The sequence below is a fragment of the Suncus etruscus genome, chromosome 18 (genome assembly GCF_024139225.1).
Source record: "Suncus etruscus isolate mSunEtr1 chromosome 18, mSunEtr1.pri.cur, whole genome shotgun sequence".
Lineage (NCBI taxonomy): Eukaryota > Metazoa > Chordata > Mammalia > Eulipotyphla > Soricidae > Suncus > Suncus etruscus.
The window spans coordinates 35,701,071-35,708,958 of NC_064865.1; the positions used below are offsets into that span (position 1 = coordinate 35,701,071).

Sequence of the window (7,888 nt, forward strand, 5' to 3'; positions counted from 1 at the left end):
TACTTAGCTCTAAAGCCACCATTACTCTGTTATGCCTACCTAAGAAGGAAAGAGACAGAAGGAAGGAGATAGTAGCTGGGACCAAGGCTTGGAAACTCTTTAACCACACAACTCTGGGGTGGTGTCTAGGTTTCAGTCATCTTCTTCAACCCCATGACTTGGGTCCTAGAAAGTTCTGTACCAGAGGGCTCCTACTTCCACTTTAACCATAACATTGACCCTCTCTGTCACCACTCTTGTCAAGTGGCTCTTGCAGTCATGTATTCAGGGCATCATTTGCCTACTTTAACTGAGACCAAAAGCAGTCCTTAGACTTCAAAGGTTATTTTATGTTCTTAAATTTTGATTAATAATTTTTCTTAATTTTGCTATCATTTTAAAACTATGTGTGAAAACTGGTATTTCCCTTTTTGTTCTTACTTTTGGGCTAAAACTGGCTATGTTCAGGGAAAACTCAGATTCTAAGCTCAGGTATCATTCCTGGCAGACTCAGTAGAACATATGGGGCACTGCAAGGCAAGAAACTTAACTGCTACACTATCTATTTGTAAATACTTGATAAAAAGGTAGATTAATAACTGTAAGAACTATTAAATAGGTCATCAACCAAGTACTTTTTTGGATATAGATGTTGTCTTACAAGTTATCTTGTTATTTCAGAAATTTCTACCTTGAAAAAATTTTTGCCACAATTTTACTTGAAAATTTTCTGCCACAGAATTACTTAAAAGTCAAATTTAGTAAGGAATCCCTTGAAGCAAGAAATAATATTTTTACCCTTGGTAAAAAACTATATTGAACTAATACATCTCTTGTTATGCCTATGTATCTTTATATATAGTTTTATCCTATTTATATAATATATATATATATATTTGGTTTTTGGGTCACACCTGGTGATGCTCAGGGGTTACTCCTGGCTATGTGCTCAGAAGTTGCTCCTGGCTTTGGGGACCATATGGGACGCTGGGGGATCGAATCGTGGTCCTTCCTACGCTAGCACTGGCAAGGCAGACACCTTACCTTTAGCGCCACTGCACCAGCCCCAAATAATTAATATATTTTATCCAACTTCAAGTTATATTAAATTATTATCTAAAGTGATTTTAAATAAAAAATCAGCTTAAAATGTATGGCTTTCTATGAAATATGCATATATACAAATTTATCATTAGGTATACTACAATTATATTGTATTTAAACTAGCCCATATTGTCTAAAAGATAAAATTAATATATATATTTCAAGTAGAAAGTCTGATAGGGAATCCTGGCAAATGAGCTTTTTGAGGTAAAATAATTTGCCTTGTCACAGGACCTAAATGGGGCCTAAATGAAAAATTAGATTTCTTTGGATATGTAAAAACTAAGAGATAGAGAAATGGGTGGATCACTTCAAAATTAAACTTCAAGACAAAGAGAAAGCTGCAAGAAGAACATGAGAGAACCACTAACAATGCTAGACTCTTCCCCATGACTATGCCATAGCAATATATATATATATATATATATATATATATATACATACATATATATATGTGGTATATATAAAGCCTAAGGAAATAAAATGCATATGGATTATATATATTTAGTAATTTCAACATTATGGTAATCATAAACATAAAAAGAATCATGGCTAATATTCTTACTATATAAGAGCATTGTCATACCACTACTAGGGATATACTCTAGGAACACACAAATACGATACAAAAATACCTTACCCACACCTATATTAATTGAAGCACTATTTACAATAGCCAGACTCTAGAAACAACCAAGATGCCTTTCAATAGATGAATGGCTAAAGAAATTGTGGTATAGATACACAATGGAATATTATGCGGCCTTCAAGAGAAATGAAGTCATGAAAATTTCCTATACATGGATGTACATGAAATCTATTATGATGAGTGAAATAAGTCAGAGGGAGAGAGATAGAATCAGAATAGTCTCACTTATCTATGGCTTTTAAGAAAAATAAAATACATTCTTGCAATAATTTTCAGAGACAAAAGAGAGGAGGACTGGAAGTTCCAGCTCACTACATGAAGTTCACCACAAAGAGTGATGAGAGCAGTTAGAGAAATAACTACACTGAAAAATATCCTAACAATGTAAATGAATGAGAGAAGTAGAAAGCCTGTCTAGAGTACAGGAGAGGGTGGAGGAGGGAGATTTGGGACATTGGTGATGGGAATGTTTCACTGGTGAAGGGGAGTGTTCTTTTCATAACTGAAACCCAACCACAATCATGTTTGTAATCAAGGTGTTTAAATAAAGATATTAATTAAAAAGAGCATTGTTTATAAAACTATATTAAATTTAAAAAAGATTTGATGTTTAATCAATTCTGAGTATTTTAAAAAATTGTATGTAACAATCAGCAAATGTCTTTCTCAATCATGGGAGAATTTGAAAGTCATGGCCATTTACATAATTCTTATTAAGCTTTTAATGAGTGCTGCAAAAAAGTCATTGACAAGTATATCAAAATATAGATTTGTCCTAGCCCCATGGATAAAAGTTATATAACATAAAATTATTATGTTCAAAACAGCAGGACATTGACATTTTCTAAATGATATTGAACTCATATTTCACTGCATAGTTACTACAAATTTTGTGCCAACATTTTTTTGTCCCCCAATTCAAAATAGAGTCCAGGAAAAGGGCCTGTGTTGAGGTGTATATGGGGTGCATTTACTGTACCTCCTCTTTCTATACAGTCAGTGTAAAGAACACAGCCTGTGGTAAGAATTGGGAGGCCTTATATTTTCTTTTCTTTTCTTTTGATTTTTAATATATATTATATATAAGATATAAAATCCTTCACCAGTGCAACATTCCCGTGACCAATATACCAAGTGTCCTTCCTCCCCACCCCACACAGGCCTGTACTCTAGACAAGTTTTCTATTTCCCTCATTCAGTCACATTTTGTTATGATACTTCTCAGTGTAATTATTTCTGTGACTGCACTAAACCATCCCTGTGGTGATTTTCATGTCAGGAGCTGGACCCTCCAGTCCTTCTCTATTTTGTCTCTGACAATCATCACACAAATGTTTTTCATTTTTTCCAAAACCATAGATGAGTGAAACCATTCTGTGTTTATATCTCTCCCTCTGACTTATTTCACTCAGCATAAAAAATTCCATATACATCATGTATAGGAAAATTTCGTGGCTTCATCTCTTCTGATGGCTGCATAATATTCCATTGTGTATATGTACCATAGTTTCTTTAACCATTCATCTATTGAGGGGCATCTAGGCTGTTTCCAGAGTCTGGCTATTGTAAATAATGCTGCTATGAATATAGGTGTGAGAAAGAGATTTTTGTATTGTATTTTTGTGTTCCTAGGATATATCCCTAGGAGTGGATTGTATGGGAGCTCAACTTCCAGCTTTTGGAAAAATCTCCATATCGCTTTCCACAAAGGTTGGACCAGACGGCATTCCCACCAGCAGTGAATAAGAGTTCCTTTCTCTCCACATCCCCACCAGCACTGCTTGTTCTCATTCTTTCTGATGTGTGCCAATCTCTGTGATGTGAGATGGTACCTCATAGTTGTTTTGATTTGCATCTCCCTGATGATTAGTGATGTGGAGCATTTTTTCATGTGCCTTTTAGGTATTTGTATTTCTTTTTTGACAAAGTGTCTGTTCATTTCTTCTCCCTATTTTTTGATGGAGTTAGATTTTTTTCTTGTAAAGTTCTGTCAGTGCCTTGTATATTTTGGATATTAACCCCTTATCTGATGGATATTGGGTGAATAGTTTCTCCCATTCAGTGGGTGGCTCTTGTATTCTGGGCACTATTTCCTTTGAGGTGCAAAAGCTTCTCATCTTAATATAGTCCCATCTATTTACTTCTGCTTTCATTTGTTTGGAGAGAATGGTTTTCTCTTTAAAGATACCTTTAGTCTCAAAGTCATGGAGTGTTTGACCTACATGTTGTTCTGTATACTTATAGGTTTCAGGTCTGATATCTAGGTCTTTAATTCATTAGATTTTACCTTTGTACATGATGTTAACTGGAGGTCTAAATTCACTCTTTTACAAGTGGCTAGCCAGTTGTGCCAACACCACATGTTGGCAAATAGAATTCAATGCCTTATCAACAAAAATGTTTGCAAATAGAATTTAATGTCTTATCAAGAAGATCATTCACTATGATCAAGTAGATTTTATCCTAGGAGTGCAAGGATGGTTTATCATTCCTAAATCCAACAACATAATACACAATATAAACAAGAAGAAAAATAAAAATCACATGATCATATCAATAGACGCAGAGAAAGCATTTGATAAGGTTCAACACCAATTCTTGAGAAAAACTCTCAACAAGGTGGGAATGAAAGGAACCTTTCTCAATCTAATCAAGGCCATTTATCACAAGCCAATGGCAAATATTATCTTCAATGGAGAGAAACTGAAAGCCTTCCCTCTAAACTCCGGTACAAGACAAGGTTGCCCCCTCTCACCACTCCTATTTAATAGTACTGGAAGTACTTGCTATAGTGATTAGGCAAGGAAAAGATATCAAGGGAACCAGATAGGAAAGGAAGAAGTTAAGCTCTCACTGTTAGCAGATGACACACACTTAGAAAACCCTAAAGATTCTATCAAAAAACTTTTAGAAACAATAGATGGATATAGCAACTTTGTAGGCTATAAAATTAACACACAGAAATCAAAGGCCTTTTTATAAACAAATATTAACAGGGAAGAAATGGATATTAAAAAAACAACCCCATTCACATTAGTCTCACATAAACTCAAATACCTTGGAGTCTACTTGACTAAGGATGTGAAGGACCTATACAAAGTAAACTATAAAACCCTGCTAAAAGAAATAAGAGAAGACACACAAAATGGAAATCCATACCCTGCTCTTGGATTGGTAGGATTAATATCATTAAAATGACAATACTCCCCAAAGCTTTGTACAGATTTAATGAGATCCCTCTAAAGATACCCATGACATTTTTTAAAGAAGTGGATCAAACACTTCTAAAATTCATTTGGAACAATAAACAACCACAAATAGCTAAAACAATACTTGGGAAAAGGAATATGGAAGGTATTACTTACCCTAACTTTAAATTGCATTACAAAGCAATAGTTATCAAAGCATTGGTATTGGAATAAAGACAGATCCTCAGATCAGTGTAACAGGCTTGAGTACTCAGAGAATGTTCCCCAGATATACCATCACCTAATTCTTGATAGAGGTGCAAGAAATCCTAAATGGAACAGGATGTGCCAAAATTTTTTAAGAAATGCACTTAGATCATTATGTTAAGCTTTTTTATTATTTATTTATTTATTTATTTATTTATTTTTCTTTATTTTCTTAAGATGATGTTAGAGGTCCGACCTTAATAGGATGGATATGAGCTCTTAAGGACTGGTTGAATTAAGATAAATAATTAGCTTAGGTATTGCTTAAGAAAGAGAGGAAGGGAGAAAAAAAGATAAGAGGAAACAGAAAAATAGGTAAATATAATAAAAATGAATATAAAAAATTAATAAATCAAGTAAAAAGATTGGGTCAGTGCTTTGGAGTTGGGAGGTTTTCCCAGATTCTAGGCATTTCATTAATGATGGGGTTGGGCCTTGATAAATGAAGGTTTCAGGGTTAGATAATGGATAAAGCAATTTAGGATACACATAGATTTTAGTCTCGATTACTAAACAATGTGTTAATGAGGCCTACCTATGTAGGTGGCTATCCTATGTAGTATTGTCTGATGCATCTTATGTATAGAAGTTCCTTTCCTAAAGAGAAACTAACAGTGTGGGTTTTATGATGATGAGGATGAAGAAGAGGAAGAAGAAAAGGGAGAAGGAAAGAAGTAGGGAGAAGAGAGAGAGAGAGAGAGAGAGAGAGAGAGAGAGAGAGAGAGAGAGAGAGAGAGAGAGAGAGAGAGAGAAAGGAAATGTTAATTTGCCCAAATGTGTTCAATGAGTAGGTCCTGTAATATAAATCTGTGGTTCGCAGTTGACTGTTTCAGTGGTCTGAATGATCATATGCTTCAGGTGCTAATAGAGGAAATAAACAAGAGAAAAAAAAAAGATATATTGGAGTGTTTTATCAAGACATTTTTATAATGCAAACTGAATATTGTATCTAGTATGACTGAGCACCAAGGTGTCAAATTAGGGTGTCCACCCTTTGTATCCAAGAATCCCTGTGGGCAGAGAAGCTGAGAGATAATCTTATACCTAGTAAGATTAAGGCACTAAAACATATTCTTAGGAAATGCTGATGATGGGCAAGACCCCCATCCTGCTGAAGCACTGGGGGCAGTACATTACAGATCAGCCTTACATTTGCATCCAGGCCAATAGCCTAGCTTCACTGCTTCTCAAACTCTTCACTTTAGAGACTCTTAGCCGTTAAACACTCCAGACATGTGGTTTGTTACTGACTTCTCCAAGGAACTACCTGGGCCAGGCCAGACCACCTGTTATGCCTCTATATTCCCTCAAAGTCCTCAGAAGCCTTGCCCATGCTGCAGACTACTGCCATGTGTGCGAAAAAGGCCAAAGCCATAGAATTATCTAACTGTTGACAAGCCCAACAAGCAGGAAAAGCTCATGGACTTACCTGCCTCGTAGCTGATCCCACTGGGCCTTTATCTGTGAACTACTTTATCTGTGAACTACTGCTGTTGCCATAGGAGCTCAACAGCCCAGATCCACAGCTCCTCAAACTCATGGACCATGCAGCCACATGACAACCCCTTAATTTTAATATTGATATACCAGTAAAAATACAAAAAATTCACACCAAATATATACTAGGTGCAAAGTTATCATAGAAACCACATAATCTCAACATAAATAAATAAAAAAAATCAACAACATTGTGGTCAACTGTCAATATACATCGTAGTGAGTCTTCAATGACATAGACTCCATTATGAACTATGACAGTTTTCACAGATTTATTTTTTTTTTTAGTTTTTTGGGCCACACCCGTTTGATGCTCAGGGGTTACTCCTGGCTAAGCGCTCAGAAATTGCTCCTGGCTTGGGGGGGACCATATGGAATGCTGGGGGATCAAACCGTGCTCTTTCCTTGGCTAGCGCTTGCAAGGCAGACACCTTACCTCTAGCGCCACCTCGCCAGCCCCAAGTTTTCACAGATTTTTTTAAAAAAGAAGTTAGTTTTTGTGATAATTCCATTACCATTACCATTTCATTACCATTCCCTTGTACCAAGCAATACTAGGTAAAGTATTCATATCTGCCAGGGTCAGACTGTGGTGACTTTGGTATACTGATGACTTGGGTGGAGGAAATAGTACATTGGTGGTAAGAGTGGTGTTCGAATATTGAATACCAGAAATAATTGTATTATGAATAACTATAAACAAGGGTCTATAATATAGAAAGTTAATAATAAATAAAATAAGTATGAATACATTTTTTAAGTCTTGTAATTTATCTCTGGTTCCCTGAAGAGACAGAAAATTTCTTATTTTTTCCTCAAGGTATTCATTTAGTCTAAAGAAAAGAATGAACTGATGCATAAAATAACTGCATCAAAGTTATTTTCAGCAACTAAGCTCTAACAAACTTATTTATGGTTTTTCCCTAAATATTTCTTTTTTTCCTTACTCCCTAAATATTTCTTAACCAGTAACAATTAACACATTAGACTTGAAATTTTTTTATTTATTTTCTAATTTGTTAAAATAAACTCCACATTTTCTTTTTCTCCAACTTTATTAAAATGATAGTTACATGAGTGGAAGATCTATTATGTTTCTTTTGCTTGAATTGGATCAACTTATAGTATCTATTTTCTAATTTGACATGACTATTTTTTAAGCCAATGAAATTAAGGAAAGAATTGTATTTTTCATATAAAAACA

The 7,888-nt window shown here is 35.0% G+C and overlaps 1 non-coding gene across 1 annotated transcript; it reads right to left on the reverse strand.

The window, feature by feature from the left end:
* Window positions 1-2,636: 2,636 nt before the first annotated feature.
* On the reverse strand, window positions 2,637-2,769 carry LOC125996918 (small nucleolar RNA SNORA51). Its single transcript, XR_007491577.1, has one exon. It is a non-coding gene; the product is annotated as a small nucleolar RNA SNORA51 (small nucleolar RNA).
* Between the last annotated feature and the right edge of the window lie 5,119 nt (window positions 2,770-7,888).